Source organism: Ranitomeya imitator, chromosome 1 (assembly GCF_032444005.1).
Source record: "Ranitomeya imitator isolate aRanImi1 chromosome 1, aRanImi1.pri, whole genome shotgun sequence".
NCBI lineage: Eukaryota > Metazoa > Chordata > Amphibia > Anura > Dendrobatidae > Ranitomeya > Ranitomeya imitator.
This window is the reverse complement of record NC_091282.1, coordinates 891,431,232-891,457,646: the sequence shown is the minus strand read 5'-3', so window position 1 is coordinate 891,457,646 and position 26,415 is coordinate 891,431,232. Positions and strand designations below refer to the sequence as shown.

At 44.8% G+C, this 26,415-nt stretch overlaps 1 protein-coding gene across 1 annotated transcript in view; it reads left to right on the top strand.

Annotated features, from left to right (window-relative positions):
* FRAS1 (Fraser extracellular matrix complex subunit 1) overlaps positions 1-26,415 on the top strand; it is an 845,787-nt gene that overhangs the window by 239,595 nt on the left and 579,777 nt on the right. The gene's annotated exons all lie outside the window — the stretch shown is intronic.

Below are 26,415 nucleotides of genomic sequence, written 5' to 3'. Positions count from 1 at the left end.
GGTATATACTATATATAGAAGGAGATGACATACAGGTATATACTATATAGGAGGAGATGACATACAGGTATATACTATATATAGGAGGAGATGACATACAGGTATATACTATATATAGGAGGAGATGACATACAGGTATATACTATATACAGGGGAGATGACACACAGCAGGTATATACTATATACAGGGGAGATGACATACAGGTATATACTATATACAGGAGATGACATACAGGTGTATACTATATATAAGGGAGATGACAAACATGTATATACTGAAGTGAAAATGAGAGGTGTGAGGTGAAAATGAAAAGGTGTGAGTGCAAAATGAGAGGAGCGAAGGAAAATAGTGTAGTGATCGGAAAATGACAGATGTGAGGTCGAAATGACAAGTGTTAGGCGGGAATGAGAGGAGTGAGGGAGAAAATGAGAGGTGTGAGGGACAAAATAAGAGATGTGAGGGGGAAAATTAAAGATTTGATTGGGAAAATGAGAGGCGTGATGGGAAAATAAGAGAAGTGACGTGCTATAACTAACCACAGATATTCACTATGCCCAGGCAACGCCGGGCTCTTCAGCTAGTAGTAAAAAAAATGTAATGTTACAAATAATAAAAAAAAACAAAAAACCTGCTATACTCACCCTCCGTTGTCCGCCGAGCCGATCGCGCCTGCCGCCATCTTCCATTCCCAGCGATGCATTGCGAAATTACCCAGAAGACTTAGCGGTCTCGCTAATGCAATGATCTTTTATTTGATATATGAAGGAGAAATGTAGCACTTGCACCTTATTTTTACAAACCACCTTCTATACAAACATATGAATGCATATACTACCTGGTACACATTTCAGCCCATGCATATGGTCTTTTTGTGGCCTTTTTAAAACAATGTCAAATAAAAATGAATCTTGAACAACCTGTCTCTACATTAGGTAGAAGGTTCCTGATCTCTGGGGATCACATCACTGGGACTCGAACCGATTCTGAGAACCAGGTCTTTGAAGAGCTCATGTGGATGGAGCTTTGGTCAGTCATCTATGTGTACAACCATTTCATTCACACAGGTTTTTAGAGCCCCTTTTCTTAAGATCAGTGGAGGTCCCAGTAGTCTGATCCCCAGAATTCTAGAAGGCATCCTCTGCCCCACATACTGGAGATAACTTCCAAACTTGAGACGCCCATTTATGGGAGTTGAGTTGGGGGTGTATCACAGTAAAGCAAAATTTGCTAAACCTTGTTTTGCACCTTCATGGCAGCGGTGGAGATTAGTGATGAGCGAATATACTTGTTACTCGAGATTTCTCGAGCATGATCGGGGGTCCTCCGAGTATTTTTTAGTGCTCGGAGATTTAGTTTTTCTTGCTGCAGCTGAATGATTTACATCTGTTAGCCAGCATAAGTACATGTGGAGATTCCCTAGCAACCAGGCAACCCCTACATGTACTTATGCTGGCTAACAGATGTAAATCATTCAGCTGCGGCGCTTAAAACTAAATTTCCGAGCACTAAATAATACTCGGAGGACCCCCGAGCATGCTTGAGAAATCTCGAGTAACGAGTATATTCGCTTATCACTAGTGAAGATGTTATAATATGCCAGCTGATGGGGTTTATGTGCCAGTGGTGCTTTAATTATTTTATCCTAGACCAGCACTGTTTATGTCCTTTAGATTAGGTAGTAATATAAACGCCTAAAAATAAAGGGGGGAAAATATGGAAATGTTTTTGGTCAGTTCATATTAAATGAGTGTGTGTATGTCCACAGTTGTTAAATGCTGTTGCATATTATAATAGCAGCGTTATGGGTGAGATGTACTTAATATCAGTGTGCTGGGTGCAATTCCATAGCATAAATTGAGCAGCATTTCAGATTTCACTTATACAGTAAATATTCACATTGGATTTCTCCTTTTCTGGTGTAGCGCAATGCATGGTGTTCCATTCTCCCTCCATACGGGGACATCGGCTTACTCACCACCCTGGCCCCTCTGCAAAATCCACACCAACAAATGCTGCTGCTGTGGCTTTGCCGCAGATTTTCCACTGAGGAAAATCTTCAACATACGGTAGTGTGAAAAAGTGTTTGCCTCCTTCCTTATTTCCCAATTTTTTGCATGTTTGCCACACTTAAATGATTCAGACCAGCAAACAAATTTAAATATTAGACACAGATAACACAAGTAAGCACAAAATGCAGTTTTTAAATGAAGGTCTTTATTATTAACCTCGTAGTGACCGAGCCAATTTTTACAAATTCTGACCACTGTCACTTTATGAGGTCATAGCTCTGGAACGCTTGAACGGATTCCACTGATTCTGAGATTTTTTTTTTTTTCCGTGACATATTGTACTTCATGATACTGGTAACATTTCTTCGATATAACTTGTATTTATTTATGAAAAAATGGAAATTTGGCAACAATTTAGAAAATTTGGCAGTTTTCAAACTTATAATTTTTGTGCCCTTAAATCAGAGAGATATGTCATACAAAATAGTTAATAAATAACATTTCCCATATGTAAAGATAACATCAGCACAGTTTTGGAAACATATTTTTTTTTTCGTTGTTCGGACGTTATAAGGGTATGTGCAGACGTTGTGGATTTGACTGTGGATCCGCAGCAGTTTTCCATGCGTTGTACAGTACCATGTAAACCTATGGAAAACAAAATCCGCAGTGCACATGCTGCGGTTCATTTTCCGCAGCATGTCATTTCTTTGTACAGATTCCACAGCGTTTTACACCTATTTCATAATAGGAATCCGCAGGTGAAATCTGCACAAAAACTGCACTAAATCTGCAGTAAATCCGCTGGGAATCTGCAAGTAAAGTTTTACCTGCAATGGAATCCGCAACGTGTGCACATACCCTAAGGGTATGTGTCCACGTTCAGGATTGCATCAGGATTTGGTCAGGATTTTTCATCAGTATTTGTAAGCCAAAACCAGGAGTGGGTGATAAATGCAAAAGTGGAGCATATGTTTCTATTATACTTTTCCTCTAATTGTTCCACCCCTGGTTTTGGCTTACAAATACTGATGAAAAATCCTGACCAAATCCTGATGCAATCCTGAACGTGGACACATACCCTAAGGGTTAAAAGTTGACCAGAGATTTCTCAGTTTTCCAACAAAATTGACAAAACCATTTTTTTAAGGACCACCTCACATTTGAAGTGACTTTGGGGGGTCAATATGACAGGACAGGAAATACCCAAAAGTCACACCATTCTAAAAACTGCACCCCTCAAGGTGTGGAAAACCACGTTCAAGAATTTTATTAACCCTTCAGGTGCTTCACTGGAACTAAAGCAATGTGGAAGGAAAAAATGAACATTTCATTTTTTCACAAAACAATTATTTTAGACATACCCTTTTGGAAATAGAAAAGTTTATCAGGAGAAAATGGACCACAAAATTTGCTGTGCAATTTCTCCTGAGTATGCTGATACCCTGTACATGGGGGAAAGCTACTGTTGGGGTGCATGGCAGGGCTCGGAAGGGAGCTGCGTCGTTTGACTTTTTGAACACAAAATTGGCTGGAATTGATGGCGGGCACCTTGTCGCGTTTCGAGACACCCCGATGTACCTAAACAGTGAAAAAAAAACAATTCTAACTCCAACCTTAACACTGCCCTAACCCCAACAGACCCCTAACCCTAATCTCAACCCTAACCACAACCATAACCCCAACACTATAACGTAACCCTAACACCACAACCGTAACTCTAACCCTAGCCCCAACCCTAACCCTATATCTAACCCCTACCCTAACCCGAGCCCTAATCCTAACTGCAAAGAATGGAAAAAAAATGCAAATTTTTATTTTATTATTTTTACCTAACTAAGGAGGTGACAAATGGGGATTTGATTTACTATTTTTTTAAATTTTGATCACTGTGATAGGGTCTATCACAGTGATCAAAATGAGCCAATAAGAAATTTCTATTGTTGCCTGGTACCAGCTGGCAGATCTCGGCGGGTGCAGAAAGATGACATGGAGGGCTGGGAGATGGAGCAAAAGGATCCTGGGATGGCAAAGATACCGGGGGGCTCGGGGGACCCCATTTCTCTCTCCTCTGGTATGTTAGATCATATCAGAAGAGAGTGAAATGAATGGAAAACCATACTATTTTTTTTGGCGATCGCCGTTATTCGGGGAATAATGGCGATCAGAAGACTGGGGATGGTAAAAGATTGAACTGAATCATGTTCTCCGGGTCTCAGCTACCCCCGGTAGCTGAGACTACAGATATTTTCCGACTCTGGGGGGCACCATATGCTTATTTCTCAGCTCCCTTAAAAAGCGGTGCTAATGAATATGGCTTCTTAACTGCCGCCATTAAAAGGTGTATCGGCAGTCATTAACCCAGTAACGACCAGAGGTATTTTTGGTTTTGCATTTTCATTTTTTGCTCCCCTTCTTCCCAGAGCAATAACTTTTTTATTTTTTGGTCAAAATGGCCATGTGAGGGCTTGATTTTTTTGCAGGACGAGTTGTAATTTTGAACGACATTATTGGTTTTAACATAGTGTTCTGGAAAATGGGAAAAAAATTCCAAGTTCGGTGAAATTGCAAAAAAGTGCAATCCCACAGTATTTTGTTTTGATTTTTTAGTATGCTAGCTAAATGCTAAAACTGACCTGCAATTATTATTCTCCAGGTCATTACGAGTTCATAGATAAAAAAGAACCTAGACATGTTTGGGGTCTAAGTGGTGAAAAAAAAATTACAAAGTTTGTTAAAAAAAAAAAAAAAATTAATTGCGCCATTTTCTAATACCCGTAGCGTCTCCATTTTTCGTGATCTCGGGTTAGGTGAGGGCTTATTTTTTGTGTTCTGAGCTGAAGTTTCTAAAGATTCTATATTAGTGCAGATACACACATGGTCAAAATTGTTGGCACCCCTCATTTAATGACAGAAAACCCCACAATGGTCACCGAAATAACTTGAATCTGACAAAACTAATAATAAATAAAAAATATATGAAAATTAACAAATGAAAGTCAGACATTGCTTTTCAGCCATGCTTCCACAGAATTAAAAAAAAACTAAAAAACTAATGAAATAGGCCTGCACAGAAATGATGGTATCCCTGAAAATAATGTGACAAAAGGGACATGTTAAATCACGGTGTGTCCACTAATTAGCATCACAGGTGCCTACAATCTTGGAATCAGTGAGTGGGCCTGTATATAGAGCTACAGATACTCACTGTGCTATTTGGTGACACGGTGTCTATCACACTCAACATGGACCAGAGGAAGCGAAGGAAAGAGTTGTCTTAGGATATTAGAGAGCAAATTATAGACAAACATGTTAAAGGTAAAAGCTATAAGACCATCTCCAAGCAGTTTGATGTTCCTGTGACTACAGTGGCACATATTATTCAGAAATGTAAGATCCATGGGACTGTAGCCAACCTCCCTGGATGTGCCCGCAAGAGGAAAATTGATGACAAATCAAAGAGACTGATAATACGAATGGTAACAAAAGAGCCCAGAAAAACTTCTAAAGATTAAAGGTGAACTTTAAGCTCAAGGAGCATCAGTGTCACTTCGCACCATTCGTTGTTGTATTATGAGCCAAAGTGGACTTCATGGGAGACAACCAAGGAGGACACCATTGTTGAAAAAGAATCATAAATAAGCCTGAATGGAATTTTCCAAACTACATGTTGACAAGCCACAAAGCTTCTAGGAGAATGTCCTATGGACAGATGAGACACAAATTGAACTTTTTGGCAAGGCACATAAGCTCTATGTTCACAGATAGAAAAATGAAGCATATCAAGAAAAGAACACTGTCCCTACTGTGAAACATGGGGGAGGCTCTGTTATGTTCTGGGGCTGCTTTGCTGCATCTGGCACAGGGTGTCTAGAATCGGTGCAGGGTACAATTAAATCTCAAGACTATCAAGGGATTCTAGAGAAAAATGTGCTGCCCAGTGTCAGAAAGCTTGGTCTCAGTCGCAGGTCATGGGTCTTGCAACAGGATAATGATCCAAAACACACAGCAAAAAAACACTCAAGAATGGCTAAGAGGAAAACATTGGACTATTCTGAAGTAGCCTTCTATGAGCCCTGACCAAAATTCAATTGAGCATCTTTGGAAAGAGCCGAAACATGCCGTTTGGAAACGGCAAACTTCAAACACGAGACAACAAGAGCGGGCCAAAATACCTATCGAGAGGTGCAGAAGTCTCATTGACAGTTAAAGGAATCGTTTGATTGCAGTGATTGCCTCAAAAGGTTGTGCAACAAAATATTAAGTTAAGCGTACCATCATTTCTGTCCAGGCCTATTTCATGAGTTTTATTTTTTTTTTTATTCTGTGGAAGCATGGTTGAAAAGCAATGTGTGACTTTCATTTGTTCATTTTCATAGATTTTTTATTTATTATTACTTTTATCAGATTCAAGTTAAGTCTGTGACCATTGTGGGTTTTTCTGTCATTAAACAAGGCTTACCAACAATTTTGACCACGTGTGTACGACCTTTTGATTGCCCGTTACTGCATTTTAATGCAATGTTGCGGCGACTAAAAAACATAATTCTGGCGTTTTTACTTTTTTCTCACTATGCCGTAGCGATCAGGTTAATCCTTTTTTTATTGATACACAAATTTGGTATCACCGGATGTATGTTTGATTTTTTTGTTTGTTTCATTTTAAATGGGGCGAAGGGGGGGTGATTTGAACTTTTGTGTTTTTTTTATATATATATTTTTTTAATTTTTAACTTTTGGCATGCTTCAGTAGTCTCCATGGGAGACTAGAAGCTGCTATAACCCGATCGGCACTGCTACATACAGGCAATGATCAGATCGTCTGTATGTAGCAGAATTAGTCACTTGCTATGTGTCATGAAAGATGTGAACTCACCGCAGCAGCCCACATCAAAGGGAGGGAGTCCGACATTGGCGTACTATTACTCCTGATGTCGGAAAAAATAAATCCAAACCTACAGGGCCTGATGTGAAAAAGTTATTGCCCCCTAAACCTAATAATTGTTTGGGCCACCCTTAGCAGCAACAACTGCAATCAAGCGATTGTGATAACTGGCAATGAGTCTTTTACAATGCTCTGAAAGAATTTTGGCCCACTCATCTTTGCAGAATTGTTGTAATTCAGCCACATGGGAGGGTTTCCGAGCATGAAACGCTTTTTTAAGGTCAGGCAACAGCATCTCATTCGGGTTAAAGTCAGGACTTTGTCTAGGCTACTCAATAGTCTTAATTTTGTTTTTCTTAAGCCATTCAGAGGTGGACTTGCTGGTGTGTTTTGGATCTTTGTCCTACTGCATAACTCAAATGCTTTTCTACTACTGCATCTCTCAAGTACGTTTCAGCTTGAGGTTACAAACAGATGACCGGACGTTCTCCTTCAGAATTTTTTGGTAGACAGCAGAATTCATAGTTCCATTTACCACAGCAAGTCTTCAGGTCTTGAAGCAGCAAATCAGCCCCAGACTATCACTACCGCCACCATATTTTAATGTTGGTATGATGTTCCTTTTCTGGAATGCTGTGTTACTTCTACGCCTGATGTAATGGGACATACATCTTTAAACTTTTGTCTCGTCAGTTCACAGAGTATTCTTCCAACAATCTTGGAGATCATCATAATGTTTTCTGGCAAAACTGAGACAAATCTTCATGTTCTTATTGCTCAGCAGTGGTTTTCGTCTTGGAACTCTGCCACGTAGGCCAGTTTTGCCCAGTCTCTTATGGTGGAGTCGTAAACACTGACCTTAACTGAGGTAAATGAGGCTTGCAGTTCTTTGGATGTTGTAATGGGGTCTTTTGTGACCTCTTGGGTGAGTCATCGGGTGATTTTGGTCTGTGGGCCCCTCTTGGGAAGGTTCACCACTGTTCCATGTTTTCGCCATTTGTGGATAATGGCTTTCACTGTGGTTTGCTTGAGTGCCAAAGCTTTAGAAATTGCTTTATAATCTTTTACAGACTGATAAACTTTATTTCTCATTTGTTCAAGAATTTCTTTGAATTGCAGCCTGATGTCTAGCTTTTGAGGACCTTTTGGAAGTATTGGCTCTGTTTAGACAAAGAATTAATGACCGCTTATTTTCATATTTCATATAGATTTTAACACCTAAAGATCAGTAATAATGAATTCTTGTCTGTGCTGGGAAGAAGTACCATACTATAACAAGCCGAGCAGTAAACTTGTAGAGATCTGTACATTCTGCTATTTGAGCTGCGTTCTACTGAACAGCTAAGCACACACAGACAAGTTTCCTGTTCAGATCAGTGATGGTCAGACAGTTATGGTGAATGCACATTCCTCAGATTGTTCATACAAAAGCTTTTTTTTTTTTTTTTTTTAATTACTGTACTTCCCACCTGGTTGCTTTCAGTGAGGCATCAGAGGGGAATATCTGTGTGGTCCTTAAGGGTATGTTCACACGTTCAGGATTTCCATCCTTTTTTTTTCAGGACAGTTTTTTTTAAAAACTGCAGCTCTTGGCAGAAAACGCAGGTCCTTTTTTTGTCCTTTTTTGATGCGTTTTTGATGCGTTTTTTGATGCGTTTTTTGATGCGTTTTTTTATCCTTTTTTTACTGTGTGTTTCCTAGGAAGCTTTTTAGGGCTAAAATGGCTGAAAATACCCTAACCCTACCCCTAACCCTACCCCTACCCCTAACCCTAACCCTACCCCTAACCCTACCCCTAACCCTAACCCTACCCCTAACCCTACCCCTAACCCTAACCCTACCCCTAACCCTACCCCTAACCCTACCCCTAACCCTACCCCTAACCCTACCCCTAACCCTACCCCTAACCCTAACCCTATTCTAACCTTAGTGAAAAAAAAAAAAATTCTTAATTTTTTTATTGTCCCTACCAATGGGGGTGACAAAGTGGGGGGGGTGTCATTTACTATTTTTTTATTTTGATCACTGAGATAGGTTATATCTCAGTGATCAAAATGCACTTTGGAGCGAATCTGCCGGCCGGCAGATTCGGCGGGCGCACTGCGCATGCGCCCGCCATTTTGCAAGATGGCGGCGCCCAGGGAGAAGACGGCCGGACGGACACCGGGACGCCGGGTAAGTATAAGGGGGGGAGATTAGGGCACGGGGGGGGCATCGGAGCACTGGGGGAGGGGCATCGGAGCACGGGGGGGGGCATCGGAGCACGGGGGGGCGGGATCGGAGCACGGGGGGGCAGCCACACTCCGCCCACGCACTTCCGTCCGCTACCCCGCACTTCCTGCTGCAGCGGTTCTGCACATCAAATCGCAGTAAAACCCGCAGATATATTTTTGATCTGCGGGTTTTACTGCGATTTTGACCTCACAATGGAGGTCTATGGGTGCAGAACCGCTGCGGTTCAGGAAGAAGAATTGACATGCTCCTTCTTTTTTCCGGGAGCTATTCAGCGCGGCTTTTTTTTTACAATTTCCGGACCATGTGCACAGTGTGTCCTGTTTTCCATAGGGTACAGTGTACTGTACCCTGCATGGAAAACAGCTGCGAAACCGCAGCGGCAAAACCGCCGCGGTTCCGCGGTAAAAAACGCACTGTGTGAACATGGCCTAATGTGTGTTCTGCTTTGCGATTAGGACTAGAGATGAGCTGTGTTCGAGTCGAACTGTTTGCCAATTTCAATTTCGAGCTGTTTTGGGCGGTGATCGAGTCATTCGACGAACACGAACAATTTGCTTAAAATTCGGCTGTAAGAGTTTCTGTTCAATAACTGAATACTAAAAGGTATCAACCACTGAGGACTCTCAATTCTAAATATTGTTCAATAACTGTTCGTTCACCAAAAGCCTAGCTTGATTTGCACATTAAAACTGTTTATCATTGTTAATAGACTGTTTCAGTGTATAGTGGGCGGGGGGGATAGATCTGTGCTGAAATAACGCCGATCTCCATTTTTTTTCTTTCCCGCATTTACAGTGGGGCGGTGCAGTCTCTCAGCCTATCAGCAGTGCGCACACACACAGCAATGTGCATGTGATGCACACAAGCAAGGGCATGTGTCATTGGCTGTGTATGTCACATGTCCTCCTTGCCCTATAAGAACCAGCCATTTGCCCCGTCGCCACCATTTCCTCACTGCTGCAGCTTAGTGTTAGACGGCACCGCTGCTGCTGTGGGCGCTATACAGACTAAGGGTATTTGCACACGTTGCGGATTCGCAGCGTTTTTTGAGGTGCAGAAACGCTGCAGATCCGCAATTGATTTACAGTACAATGTAAATCAATGAGAAAAAAAATGCTGTGCACACTTTGTGGAAAATCCGCTGCGGTTTAAAAGAAGTAGCATGTCACTTCTTTTTTGTGAATCTGCAGCGTTTTTGTACCCATTCCATTATAAAAAACCACAGCAAATCCGCAAGAAAACCGCAGCAAAAACAGACAAAAAACGCTGCCGAACCGCACAAAAAAACGCTGCACCAGAAATTCCTAAGCCTCATCCACAACGTGTGCACATAGTGTTTTTTTGGAGCGAATTGTCAGAGCGATAGGTTAGGGGAGTCGGGACTAGTTGTAATATCAGCCTTTTTCAGGGTAGGTTACAGCAGTTCATAGCACTGTTTGCCAGGCAGATCTGTGCCAGTGCTTGTCACAGCATTTGGTGTAATCTAGCTCAGCCAATCCTTTTGGGCTAGTAGCATTGTCTCATAGTCATCTGAGTAGCCCGCCTGTGAAGCTAGCTACACCGCCTGTGTATCTCAATTTTTACTGCATCTAACCCAGTTAATAGTTTTGGGCCTAGGAGCAGTGTCTGCAAGTCAGCAGAGTAGCCCGCCTGTAAAACTAACTATACCGCCTGTGTATCTCAATTTTCACTGCATCTAATCCAGTTATTAGTTTTGGGCCTAGAAGCTGTGTCTGCACGTCAGCAGAGTAGCCCGCCTGTGAAACTAACTATACCGCCTGTGTATCTCAATTTTCATTGCATCTAATCCAGTTATTAGTTTTAGGCCTAGGAGCAGTGTCTGCACATCAGCAGAGTAGCCCGCCTGTGAAACTAACTACACCGCCTGTGTATCTCTATTTTCACTGCATCTAATCCAGTTATTAGTCTCGGGCCTAGTACCACAGTTTGGCCACTCAGTTCTGCTCAGTTTTCATCCATCGGTTGTTGTGCCAACAACTACAGATACAGAGTTGCCAATTAGTTAAGCACTAAAATGAGTGGCAAAAGGCCTGCTGCTGGTGGAAAGGGGAATAGGCATGTTGGAAAGGGAAAAAAAGGTTGTGTCCGTGGGGTAGGTGGTAAACAACAGTAACATCTGCAGAAGAAAGACCATATTCCAGCCAAAGTAAGATGTCTACTTCTTTTCGTGGACAATCTGATATGATCCCTTTCTTACGACCATCGCTACAAGCATCGCCAAAAATTCCAGATGAGGCACAAAAACAGCAGGTGCTTGAACGGATATCAAGTGCTCGTTCAAGTGGGCTCTCCTCCATGTCAACTTCAGCATCACAACTACTCCAGTCCTCAGAGTTGTCACCCCAATCGTACTTGCTTCCTCACAGCTCCCAAGTCTCCAGCTGCCCATTTGAGCAAGAGGTAACACACATGGTTGAGTCTGTAGAGCTGTTTTCGCATACTATAGCCTGGGAATCAGAGGTCTGCTCCAGAGCTTCTGTGAATCCAGACGAAGAAATGATCTGCACTGATGCCCAGAATCTTTGTGAGTCGGATCCAGGCCCAGATGAAGAAGGTTCTGAGCATAATGTAGACCCTCGTTCCCAAACTGTAACTCCTGTTGGTGGAGACAATGAAGAAGATGATGATGAGACTGAGATACCTGATTGGAACGAAAACTTGACTTTTCGGTCGGGGCAGGAAGAGGTTGGCTCTGAGGACGACGGGTGTGAGAACACACAGGATGATGATGACGAAGTTGTAGACCCCACTTACTGTCAACCCCCAGTCCGCCAATCCATGAGGTCAGCAGAGGAGGTGGAGGAGGATGCTATAGACGAGTCTGACGACGAGGTAACGGTGCGCCTTTCTGGACAGAGACGGAGTACTGGATGCACGTCAACAACTGCATCCTCAACCCCAACTGTGCCTCAGACCAGAAGTCGTGGTGGCTCTTCAGGTCGCACGGGCTCTAAGCCTTGCATAGCCTGGGCATTTTTTGACATCGCAAAGGATGACCCAACTCATGTTGTCTGTAAGATTTGTCAACAAAATCTCAGTAGAGGAAAAAAATCACTAGCTTGAGTACTTCATGCATGAACCGTCACATGGATATGAGGCATAAGTTGCAGTGGGAAGCTCACTGTGCTACAATGCGGCCTAGTGAGCCAAGTCAACCACCGTCTTCCCCATCAACTGCATCCGCGTCCTCTTCATCCTCTGTGACTGTGGGGTCAGCAGTCGCACATGGTTTTGGATGCAGACCACCTCTTTACCCGCAACAGCCAGTGTGATTGGCAGGTCGTCAGGACATTTGCAAGTGGAAACAACCTGCTGGTGTTGAGCGCTCTCCGACATCGACACCACATTTTGATCAAGGCAACATAACATCTCCGCCTGCACCTTCCTCACAGACCAGCAGTTTGCCGGGGACAACTTACTCAACTCGGTCTAAGCACGGCAGCCAGCCCTCAGTCCCTCAGATGTGGACAAGTAAAAGACCATTACCTCCTAGCCATGACAAAGCTAAGAGGTTGAATTTCTCCATCTGCAAGCTGTTGGCTACAGAAATGCTGCCTTTCCGCCTGGTGGATACAGAGGATTTTCGAGACGTTATGTCCGTCGCAGTGCCCCAGTACCAGATGCCCAGTCGCCACTACTTCTCAAAGAAAGCTGTGCCTGCACTACACCCTCATGTCGCCCACAACATCACCGCTTCCTTGAGATACTCTGTGTGTGACAGGGTGCATTTCACCACAGACACTTGGACGAGTAGACATGGCAAGGGCGTTACATGTCGGTGACTGGGCACTGGGTAATTATGGCGACTTCAGGAGAAGGGGCTGCTGTCCAAGTCTTGCCATCGCCAGGAGTTGCTCGTCGATCCTCTGTATCTAGAAGTTCTGCCTCCACCTCCTCTCAGTCCTCCACCTGCACCCAAAACCTGTCTGGTAATGCCACCCGCGTTGTAACTGCGCAGAAGGAATCCTGCACACCTCCTCACTATGCTGTCACCAGGGCTCAACGGCATCAGGCAGTGTTTACATTGAAATGTCTGGGAAATGTGAGTCACACAGCTGAGGAGTTGTGGTCAGCTCTGGAGACCGAGTTCCATCAATGGTTGTCTCCACTCAACCTGCAGCCAGTGAAGGCTGTGTGCGACAATGCTACACAATGTCACACACGTGCCTTGTATGGCTCACGTTTTGAACCTGGTTGTCCAGCAATGTTTATCCCACTCTCCCGGACTAGATGGGCTTCTGCAGAGGGCACGGTCGCTGTGTGCTCACTTCCGATGTTCGCATCCCGCAGCTCGACGACTTGCATCTCTACAGAAGTCGTTGGTCCTGCCAGTTCACTGGCTGAAATGCGATATGCCCACATGGTGGAATTCAACTCTGCACATGTTGCAGCGACTGTGGCAGCACCGACGAGCACTGGTGCAATATGTTATGATGTATAGCCTGGGCCAACGAGATCAAGAGGTGGGGCAAATCATGCTGCAGGAGTGGTCTCAGATCAGGGACCTATGCACCCTTCTGCACAGTTTTGAAATAACAACGAAGATATTTAGTGCTGACGATGCCATTATCAGCATGACCATTCCGGTGATTTACATGCTGGAGCACACCTTACACAGTGTTCGGAGTCAGGTGATGGAACAAGAGGAGGAGGAGGAGGAGGAGGAACAGGAGGAGTCGTATGCAGAAGGGATCATATCTCCAAGGTCGAGAAGGTTGGCAGCGCCAAGGCAGCTGGCATTGGAGGCTGGGGGAGAGGGATCAGCGAGGGCGCATGGTAGCATCCAAACTGTTGAGGAAGGTGCAGGAGGCGAGGAAGAAGTGGAGGACAAACTGGCGCTGGGCATGGAAGACTCATCAGATGAGGGAGACCTTGATCAAATTTCTGTTGTGCAAGGTTGGGGGGAGAGGGCTGACGAAGGAAGCATGATTCTCACCTCGCCACCACCAAGACAACAAGGACTTGGTCCTCCTGGATGCGCAAGACACATGAGTGCCATCTTGCTGCACTACCTGCAACATGACCCTCGGATTGTCAGAATCCGAAGTAATGACGACTACTGGGTTGCCACACTCTTAGATCCCCGGTACAAAAGCAAATTTGGCGAAATAATTCCTGCCATAGAAAGGGATTCACGTATGCAGGAGTATCAGCAGAGACTGTTACAGAATCTAACATCTGCTTTTCCACAAAACACCAGTGGTGCACGTAGTCAATCTCTGAGTTCTAACTTGCCAACCGTGGGACTATCGAGTCATCACTCAAACCGTAACAGTAACATCGTATCTGGTGGTAACAGCAATTTTTTCCAATCGTTTCAAGATTTTTTTAGACCATCCTTTGCAAGGCCACAGGAGACAAGAAGTCTGACGCACAGCCAACGCCTAGAGAGGATGGTACAAGAGTATCTCCAAGTTAACATCGATGCCATGACTGTGGAACTGGACTCTTGCTCATTTTGGGCTTCCAATCTCGCCACTCACGCCTTGGAGATGTTGTCGTGCCCCGCAGCCCGCGTTCTCTCTGAACGTGTGTTCAGCACTGCTGGTGGTGTGCTGACAGATAAGCGCACGCGGCTGTCCAGTGACAATGTAGACAAACTAACGTTCATCAAGATGAACAAATCCTGGATCCGCAAGGACTTTTCTGCCCCTGTGTCATCTTGGGGAGATTAAAAGCCTGATGATTTTTGAAAATCACCTCACCAACCGTATTAAAAAAAACTCTGGCGAAATTGATGCCACTTAAGTGGTGTCTGGCCAAATTTTTGGAAAAAAAGCAGACTCTTTTATTTAGTCCCCTTGCTGAGTTTTACATGACGTTGCCATCATCAATTCCAGGTGGGTGGGGTCATCTGCTGAGTTGTTTCCTCATACTATGGCCTGGGATTCAGAGGTCTGCTCCAAAGCTTCAGTGTCTGCTAGTCAGCAGAGTAGCCCAGCCACCCACCGCCTGTTTACCTAAGTACTATTTTGTAACGGTATCTAGCCCAGGAAATCATTTTGGGCCTAATAGAATTTGGTGCAATTCAGCAGTGTAGCCCACCCATGAAGCAAGCTACACCGCCTGTTTACCCAAGTACTATTTTTTAATGGCATCTAGCCCAGGAAATCCTTTTGGGCCTAGTAGAATTTGGTGCTAATCAGCAGCGTACTTCACCCATGAAACAAGCTACACCGCCTGTTTACCTAACTACTATTTTGTAACGGCATCTAGCCCAGGAAATCCTTTTGGGGCTAGTAGAATTTGGTGCTACTCAGCAGCGTACTTCACCCATGAAGCAAGCTACACCGCCTGTTTACCTAACTACTATTTTGTAACGCATCTAGCCCAGGAAATCCTTTTGGGCCTAGTAGAATTTGGTGCTACTCAGCAGCGTACTTCACCCATGAAGCAAGCTACACCGCCTGTTTACCTAACTACTATTTTGTAACGGCATCTAGCCCAGGAAATCCTTTTGGGCCTAGTAGAATTTGGTGCAACTCAGGAGCGTACCCCACCCATGAAGCAATCTACACCGCCTGTTTACCTAACTACTATTTTGTAACGGCATCTAGCCCAGGAAATCCTTTTGGGCCTAATAGAATTTGGTGCTACTCAGCAGCGTACTTCACCCATGAAGCAAGCTACACCACCTGTTTACCTAAGTACTATTTTTTAATGGCATCTAGCCCAGGAAATCATTTTGGGTCTAGTAGAATTTGCTGCAACTCAGCAGCGTACCCCACCCATGAAGCAAGCTACACCGCCTGTTTACCTAAGTACTATTTTTTAACAGCATTTGGCCCAGGAAATCCTTTTGGGCCCTGTAGCAATTTCTGCTACTCAGCAGGTTACCCCACCCATGAAGCAAGCTACACCGCCTCCTTTCTTTCTCAATCTAACCCCTCGGCTCTGGGGTGTTCACTCTCCCTCCAGCTCTCTCCTTCTCACAGGTGGACTACCGCGTGTTTTCACACTGTGGCGAATCTTTTGGGCCCAGGCATAAGAAGTTGTCGAGGTATTGGATAATATGTGCCGCCTTACAAACGTCCATGACGACACTTTCGAGGAAGCAATATCATGATATAGGGTCAGATCGCTGATCTGACACTTTGCACAGCATCTCCCTGCAGGACCCGGAAGCAGCCCTGCGGCCATTTTGGATCCGGGGCCTGCAGGGAAAAGGAGGTAGGAGACTGTTATGGCTGGCAATCAGGCAACACAGCGTGCAGTAATCAGCGCACATACAGAGATCTGGCAATAACCAAAAACAATAGGACGAGCTCTGAGACGTGGAATCTCTGTAGACTGCAGTACCTGATCTATCCTCACACAACTATAAGCAGCAGTGGATTGCGCCTATCACTACCTATGCAACTCGGCACTGCCTGAGGAGCTGACTAGCCTGAAGATAGAAATACAAGCCTGACTTACCTCAGAGAAATACCCCAAAGGAATAGGCAGCCCCCCACATATAATGACTGTTAGCAAGATGAAAAGACAAACGTAGGAATGAAATAGATTCAGCAAAGTGAGGCCCGATATTCTAGACAGAGCGAGGATAGCAAAGAGAACTATGCAGTCTACAAAAAACCCTAAACGAAAACCACGCAAAGGGGCAAAAAGACCCACCGTGCCGAACTAACAGCACGGCGGTGCACCCCTTTGCTTCTCAGAGCTTCCAGCAAAAGTTAATAACAAGCTGGACAGAAAAAAACAGAAAACAAACTAGAAGCACTTATCTAGCAGAGCAGCAGGCCCAAGGAAAGATGCAGTAGCTCAGATCCAACACTGGAACATTGACAAGGAGCAAGGAAGACAGAGTCAGGTGGAGCTAAATAGCAAGGCAGCCAACGAGCTCACCAAAACACCTGAGGGAGGAAGCCCAGAGACTGCAATACCACTTGTGACCACAGAAGTGAACTCAGCCACAGAATTCACAACAGTACCCCCCCCTTGAGGAGGGGTCACCGAACCCTCACCAGAACCCCCAGGCCGACCAGGATGAGCCACATGAAAGGCACGAACAAGATCTGGGGCATGGACATCAGAGGCAAAAACCCAGGAATTATCTTCCTGAGCATAACCCTTCCATTTGACCAGATACTGGAGTTTCCGTCTAGAGACACGAGAATCCAAAATCTTCTCCACAATATACTCCAATTCCCCCTCCACCAAAACAGGGGCAGGAGGCTCCACAGATGGAACCATAGGTGCCACGTATCTCCTCAACAACGACCTATGGAATACATTATGTATGGAAAAGGAGTCTGGGAGGATCAGACGAAAAGACACCGGATTGAGAATCTCAGAAATCCTATACGGACCAATAAAACGAGGTTTAAATTTAGGAGAGGAAACCTTCATAGGAATATGACGAGAAGATAACCAAACCAGATCCCCAACACGAAGTCGGGGTCCCACACGGCGTCTGCGATTAGCGAAAAGCTGAGCCTTCTCCTGGGACAAGGTCAAATTGTCCACTACCTGAGTCCAGATCTGCTGCAACCTGTCCACCACAGAATCCACACCAGGACAGTCCGAAGACTCAACCTGTCCTGAAGAGAAACGAGGATGGAACCCAGAATTGCAGAAAAATGGAGAGACCAAGGTAGCCGAGCTGGCCCGATTATTAAGGGCGAACTCAGCCAACGGCAAAAATGACACCCAATCATCCTGGTCAGCGGAAACAAAACATCTCAGATATGTTTCCAAGGTCTGATTGGTTCGTTCGGTCTGGCCATTAGTCTGAGGATGGAAGGCCGAGGAGAAAGATAGGTCAATGCCCATCCTACCACAAAAGGCTCGCCAGAACCTCGAGACAAACTGGGAACCTCTGTCAGAAACAATATTCTCAGGAATGCCATGTAAACGAACCACATGCTGGAAGAACAAAGGCACCAAATCAGAGGAGGAAGGCAATTTAACCAAGGGCACCAGATGGACCATTTTAGAAAAGCGATCACAGACCACCCAAATGACCGACATTTTTTGAGAAACGGGAAGGTCAGAAATGAAATCCATCGAAATATGTGTCCAAGGCCTCTTCGGGACCGGCAAGGGCAAAAGCAACCCACTGGCACGTGAACAGCAGGGCTTAGCCCTAGCACAAATTCCACAGGACTGCACAAAAGCACGTACATCCCGTGACAGAGATGGCCACCAGAAGGATCTAGCAACCAACTCCCTGGTACCAAAGATTCCTGGATGACCGGCCAGCACCGAACAATGAAGTTCAGAGATAACTTTACTAGTCCACCTATCAGGGACGAACAGTTTCTCGGCCGGACAACGATCAGGTTTATTAGCCTGAAATTTCTGCAACACTCTCCGCAAATCAGGGGAGATGGCAGACACAATGACTCCTTCCTTGAGGATACTCGCCGGCTCAGATAACCCCGGAGAGTCGGGCACAAAACTCCTAGACAGAGCATCCGCCTTCACATTTTTAGAGCCCGGAAGGTATGAAATCACAAAATCAAAACGAGCAAAAAATAACGACCAACGGGCCTGTCTAGGATTCAAGCGCTTGGCAGACTCAAGATAAGTAAGGTTCTTATGATCAGTCAAAACCACCACGCGATGCTTAGCACCCTCAAGCCAATGACGCCACTCCTCGAATGCCCACTTCATGGCCAGCAACTCTCGGTTGCCCACATCATAATTACGCTCAGTAGCAGAAAATTTCCTGGAAAAGAAAGCACATGGTTTCAACACTGAGCAACCAGAACCTCTCTGTGACAAAACCGCCCCTGCACCAATCTCAGAAGCATCAACCTCGACCTGGAACGGAAGAGAAACATCAGGTTGACACAACACAGGGGCACAGCAAAAACGACGCTTCAACTCCTGAAAAGCTTCCACGGCAGCAGAAGACCAATTAACCAAATCAGCACCCTTCTTGGTCAAATCGGTCAATGGTCTGGCAATGCTAGAAAAATTACAGATGAAGCGACGATAAAAATTAGCAAAGCCCAGGAATTTCTGCAGACTTTTTAGAGATGTCGGCTGAGTCCAATCCTGGATGGCCTGAACCTTAACCGGATCCATCTCGATAGTAGAAGGGGAAAAGATGAACCCCAAAAATGAAACTTTCTGCACACCGAAGAGACACTTTGATCCCTTCACGAACAAGGAATTAGCACGCAGTACCTGGAAAACCATTCTGACTTGCTTCACATGAGACTCCCAATCATCTGAGAAGATCAAAATGTCATCCAAGTAAACAATCAAGAATTTATCCAGATACTCACGGAAAATGTCATGCATAAAAGACTGAAAAACAGATGGAGCATTGGCAAGTCCGAACGGCATCACTAGATACTCAAAATGACCCTCGGGCGTATTAAATGCCGTTTTCCATTCATCTCCCTGCCTGATTCTCACCAGATTATACGCACCACGAAGATCAATCTTAGTAAACCAACTAGCCCCCTTAATCCGAGCAAACAAGTCAGAAATCAATGGCAAGGGATACTGAAACTTAACAGTGATCTTATTAAGAAGGCGGTAATCAATACACGGTCTTAGCGAACCATCCTTCTTGGCTACAAAAAAGAACCCTGCTCCCAATGGTGACGACGATGGGCGAATATGTCCCTTCTCCAGGGATTCCTTCACATAACTGCGCATAGCGGTGTGTTCAGGTACGGACAAATTAAATAAACGACCCTTAGGGAATTTACTACCAGGAATCAAATCGATAGCACAATCACAATTCCTATGCGGAGGTAGGGCATCAGACTTGGACTCTTCAAATACATCCTGAAAGTCCGACAAGAACTCTGGGATGTCAGAAGGAATGGATGACGAAATAGACAAAAATGGAACATCACCATGTACTCCCTGACAACCCCAGCTGGTTACCGACATAGAGTTCCAATCCAATACTGGATTATGGGTTTGTAGCCATGGCAACCCCAACACGACCACATCATGCAAATTATGCAGTACCAGAAAGCGAATAACTTCCTGATGTGCAGGAGCCATGCACATGGTCAGCTGGGCCCAGTACTGAGGCTTATTCTTGGCCAAAGGTGTAGCATCAATTCCTCTCAACGGAATAGGACACCGCAAAGGCTCCAAGAAAAATCCACAACGTTTAGCATAATCCAAATCCATCAGATTCAGGGCAGCGCCTGAATCCACAAACGCCATGACAGAATACGATGACAAAGAGCACATTAAGGTAATGGACAAAAGGAATTTGGACTGTACAGTACCAATAACGGCAGAGCTATTGAACCGCCTAGTGCGTTTAGGACAATTAGAAATAGCATGAGTAGAATCACCACAATAGAAACACAGTCTGTTCAGACGTCTGTGTTCTTGCCGTTCTACTTTAGTCATAGTCCTGTCGCACTGCATAGGCTCAGGTTTACTCTCAGACAATACCGCCAGATGGTGCACAGATTTACGCTCGCGCAAGCGACGACCGATCTGAATGGCCAAGGACATAGACTCATTCAAACCAGCAGGCATAGGAAATCCCACCATTACATCCTTAAGAGCTTCAGAGAGACCCTTTCTGAACAAAGCCGCTAGTGCAGATTCATTCCACAGAGTGAGTACTGACCACTTCCTAAATTTCTGACAATATACTTCTACATCATCCTGACCCTGGCATAAAGCCAGCAGATTTTTCTCAGCCTGATCCACTGAATTAGGCTCATCGTAAAGCAATCCCAGCGCCTGGAAAAATGCATCAACATTACTCAATGCAGAATCTCCTGGTGCAAGAGAAAACGCCCAGTCCTGTGGGTCGCCGCGCAAAAAAGAAATAATAATCAAAACCTGTTGAATAGGATTACCAGAAGAATGAGGTTTCAAGGCCAAAAATAGCTTACAATTATTTCTGAAGCTCAGGAACTTAGTTCTATCTCCAAAAAACAAATCAGGAATCGGAATTCTTGGTTCTAGCATCGATTTCTGATCAATAGTATCTTGAATCTTTTGTACATTTACAACGAGATTATCCATTGAGGAGCACAGAGCCTGAATATCCATGTCCACAGCTGTGTCCTGAAGCACTCTAATGTCTAGGGGAAAAAAAAGACTGAAGACAGAGCTAAGAAAAAAAAATGATGTCAGGATTTCTTTTTTCCCTCTATTGGGAATCATTGGTGTGGCTCCTTGTACTGTTATGGCTGGCAATCAGGCAACACAGCGTGCAGTAATCAGCGCACATACAGAGATCTGGCAATAACCAAAAACAATAGGACGAGCTCTGAGACGTGGAATCTCTGTAGACTGCAGTACCTGATCTATCCTCACACAACTATAAGCAGCAGTGGATTGCACCTATCACTACCTATGCAACTCGGCACTGCCTGAGGAGCTGACTAGCCTGAAGATAGAAATACAAGCCTGACTTACCTCAGAGAAATACCCCAAAGGAATAGGCAGCCCCCCACATATAATGACTGTTAGCAAGATGAAAAGACAAACGTAGGAATGAAATAGATTCAGCAAAGTGAGGCCCGATATTCTAGACAGAGCGAGGATAGCAAAGAGAACTATGCAGTCTACAAAAAACCCTAAACGAAAACCACGCAAAGGGGCAAAAAGACCCACCGTGCCGAACTAACAGCACGGCGGTGCACCCCTTTGCTTCTCAGAGCTTCCAGCAAAAGTTAATAACAAGCTGGACAGAAAAAAACAGAAAACAAACTAGAAGCACTTATCTAGCAGAGCAGCAGGCCCAAGGAAAGATGCAGTAGCTCAGATCCAACACTGGAACATTGACAAGGAGCAAGGAAGACAGACTCAGGTGGAGCTAAATAGCAAGGCAGCCAACGAGCTCACCAAAACACCTGAGGGAGGAAGCCCAGAGACTGCAATACCACTTGTGACCACAGAAGTGAACTCAGCCACAGAATTCACAACAGGAGACCCTCGGAGCAACGCAAGCACATCGCGTTGCTCTGAGGGTCTCAGGGAAGCACGCAGGGAGCCCCCTCCCTGCGCAATGCTTCCCTATACCGCCGGAACACTGCGATCATGTTTGATCACGGTGTTCCGGGGGTTATTGTGCCAGGGGCGGTCCATGACCGCTCCTGGCACATAGTGCCGGATGTCAGGTGCATATGACGTACTATCCCGTCGGTGGTCATACGGGCCCACAACACCTCGACGGGATAGTACGTCATATGTCAGAAAGGGGTTAATATTAGTCATTCATCGCATATACATTTTGATAAGCTGTAAATGTCTCAGCTGGTGATACCCCTATAAGTTATATTTTCCAGTCACCCATGACAGCACCAATGAGAGAGGGAATCCGTCCTTCAAGGAGACCTCTCGTTGTTATGGCAATGCACCGATGACCCCCGATCATGTGACGGGGTCAGCCTTGCGAGCACTTCCGACCGCGTGGTCGGGAGCGCTAGTTAAATGCCGCTGTCAGCGTTTGACGGCGGCATTTAACTAGTTAATGGGCGCGGGTGGATCGCGATTCCGCTCGCGCTCATTGCGCGCACATGTCAGCTGTACAGAACAGCTGACATGTCGCGGCTTTGAGGTGGGCTCACCGCCGGAGCCCACCTCAAAGCAGGGGATCTGCCGGCTGACGTACTATTCCGTCATCTGGCAGAAAGGGGTTAAAGCCTGTGCTAGATCCAGACCTGCCCCGGTTAGTGCTTGGAGATTTTGTTTTTCTTGCCGCAGCTGAGTGATTTACATCTGTTAGCCAGCATAAGTACATGTGGGGGTTGCCTGGTTGCTAGGGAATCCCCACATGTACTTATGCTAGATAACAGATGTAAATCATTCAGCTGCGGCATTAAAAACTAAATTTCCGAGCACTAAAAAATACTCGGAGGTCACCCGAGCATGCTCGGGAAATCTCGAGTAACGAGTATATTCGCTCATCACTATTTCTGTCCCCTCTGAAGGAACTCCAGGATTTGTCTTAGGGACACCTTTCCTTCCAGAATACACCCCGTGGATGACAAAATTTATTTTTCTACATAGTCTCTTAACAAGTCTATACATTTAGTCCATCTCTTTTCTAAACTTAGAATTCCCTTCGAAAAAAATTCTTGATCTTGACCCTCAAAAAAATCCCCAACAGTGGTTATCACGTTGCTATTGTCGTCAAATTTCTTGCCCCGGAGGTGTTCCTTGAGCCGAGGAAAGAGAAAGAAGTCACTGTGGGCTAGATCTGGCGAATATGGGGGGTGTTCCACCAGTTCAAAGCCCGCTTCTTGAATGGTAGCCATGGCAACTGCAGCTTTGTGAGTCGGTGCGTTATCTTGGTGAAACAGCACTCCAGCCTGCAGTTTGCTTTGCCTTTTCTCCTTGATAGCCTCCCGCAATCTTCTTATTTGTCATTTTTGGCACCCAACGCGCGGAGACCTTTCTCATATGCAATTCTTTTGCAAGGATTCTTTGAATACTGCCATATAAGATCCCTGTGACCTCAGCTACATGCCTGATAGTCACTCTTTGATTTGCCAATACAACTTCTTCAACTTTTTTCGCGTTTTCTTCATTGATGGACGTGGATGGGCGTCCTTCACGATGTTCATCTTCCGTCGATGTTCTTCCCAGCTTAAATTCCTTGGCCCAGCGTGCAACTGTGGAATATGGAGGAGAAGAGTCCCCCAAAGTTTCCACCAAGTCGCTGTGTGTGTCTTTGGTAGTCAGTTTTTACAAGCAGAGGTATTTGATGACAGCTCTGAGCTCATTTTTTTCCATTTTGATGTTCACTCCTCGGCAGTTCATATTCAAATGAATGTAGCTCCCGGGAATCGTGGTCTATTTAAATGATTTTTTTTTTCCTCGACTAGTGGGTACCTAAGAGAGAAGAAAACATTTTATTTTAATTTCTGTGTGCAATAGAAATAACCGATTATCATTACTTTTGGATCGCCCCTCGTACTTATGCTGGCTAACAGATCTAAATCATTCAGCTGTGGCAAGAAAAACTAAATCTCCGAGCACTAAAAAATACTCGGAGGACCCCTGAGCATGCTCAAGAAATCTCGAGTAACGAGTATATTCGCTCATCATTATTTATTACCCTAAAAACTATATTTTAGTAGCCATAACATCAGCATGTACAGTAGAGTGAGCGATATACAGGCCCTATCAGCAGACCCTTCCTTTACCATGGTAATGGACGATAGAGTAGTCTTAAAACTGGAACCAACCTACCTAAAGTAGTATCTAAGTTCCATAGGTCGCAGGAGGTACCTCTGCTGTCCTGTCCTGACCCTAGGAATGGTAGCGAAAATAAGTTTCACACCCCAAGCGTTTAGGAGATGCCGTTTTCACTGTTTGTCAGCAACAAAACCTTGGAGGAAGGATAGGGCTTTGTTTATCTCCTTTCAGGGCTCTAGTAAAGGAATGAGATTCTCAAAGGGTACCCTATCCAGGTGGATAAGAGAGGCTATCAAATTGGCCTATACAGGCGCAGGAAGACCGGTCCCTGACGACCTGATGGCCCTTTCTACAAGAGCGATGGCAACGTCTTGGGCAGAAAGAGCAGACGTCTCCATAGAACAGATGTATAAGGCAGCTATGTGGTCGTCACCTTCCACCTTTTATAGCCACTATAGATTAAATCTCTCTGCCTCTTCTGATCTCACGTTTTGGAAGAGGGTTCTACAGGCTGTGGTCCCTTCCTATTTGAGTAATTATCTGTAATTCTCTTGTTGGTGCTGTCATGGGTGACTGAAAAACATGTATATTACTTACCGGTAATGTGTTTTTACTGAACCCATGACAGTACCCTTATATTCCCGCCAGTTACTAAGTCCTCACCTTCTGGTTGGTGGGTTATTGTATATAGTACACCACTTAGGGTTGTGGTTAAAGACAGTTTGTATTAATGTATATAGATATGTGTACACTAACTCAGAGGTCCGCTCATGCTCTCTAATCCACGGATGCGGAGAGAGGAGCCGCCCTTTTTACCTTGAAGGTTTCCTGTCCTTGAAGGGCGGATCCTCTCTCTCATTGGTGCGGTCATGGGTTCTGTAAAAACACATTACCGGTAAGTAATATATATGTTAGACCTTCTTGCAGAGGATAGGAGGGGGCGGTAACCATGAGGAAGAAGGACGTGATCCTTCGAAACGTGTTGGTTAGACCTTTTTGGCTCCAGCGAGGCTCCATAGCCTAGTGACGTCACAAGCTGCAAGCGGCCGCTCCTCCTCACCGCCTTTTTTCTCTGAGCATCCAGCCGCCCCTCGGCCAGGGCGTCTCTGGCACTGCACGGCTCTGTGCACTCACTTTGGAGTGAGGAATACGACCATTTTCGCACTACCTGCGCTTTATGAAGAAGACACAATGACCGAATGCCTGATCTGACTTGTTGCCAAGTAGGTAAAATAGTGGCTCTGCTGCAGACATTTTGCCTAGAAGTATATGTGGCATTGGCAGTGCAATCAAGGGCAAGCCACTACACGCAGGCATTTGGGATAACCACTGTACTATCTAGTGCTAATACCTATGTACATTTGTATTTAGGGGCTGTCTAAACATAGTGCATAAGTCATTTAGTGTTTCCTATACGCAGCATAATAGTGGTGCTTTACAGCTGCATCCTTTAGTAGATTGTCTATTAAGTTATGACCTAGCAGCCTTGACTGTGATATATTACTACGAGGGCCAGTTGTGAACAGTATTGGTTTGGGCCATAATTTTAGCGCGATACCTATTTTCCTTTTTTGATTTTTTTATATGACCTTTTGGTTACAGCTAGCACAGTGCTTGTCTTGGTATGAGCGGATTTAATATTCCTTATAGCGACGGTGTGATTTTGTTAAAGTAATATACATGTTTCAGTTTATCGGCGATATTCAACATGACAAGTTGCCCCTTGGACCAGGAAAGTTTGAACACCCTGCTCTAAAAAGGTTCTATTACCTAAAAGAAGGGAGAGAGACCAAAACTGAAATGATTCAGGGAGGTGACTGCAGATGTTGCATTTATTGGTTATAGGATTGAAGAGCTACCGTACTTCCATATTGAGAGAGTTTGGACAAACAATTATTGATTTAGTGAAGGCCAGCCATAGTCTCTATCACAAATAGAAAATAAATCACAATGACTGTCTTCTAAAAGGGATGCCTACATATAGTATTAATACCACCTAGATTGTACTGGGTGTCACAGCGCCGCATTATTTCTTGCTGTCTTCATAAAAAGATACAGGAGGTAGTAGAAATGTGAATTGTGGTTGGGTAACGCCCCCACCAGCAATGAGTCAGATTAACTTCTTAGCATAGTAGCATGAAAAAAGTTTGTTCTGGAGCTGAACCAATCCTTTAGGTATG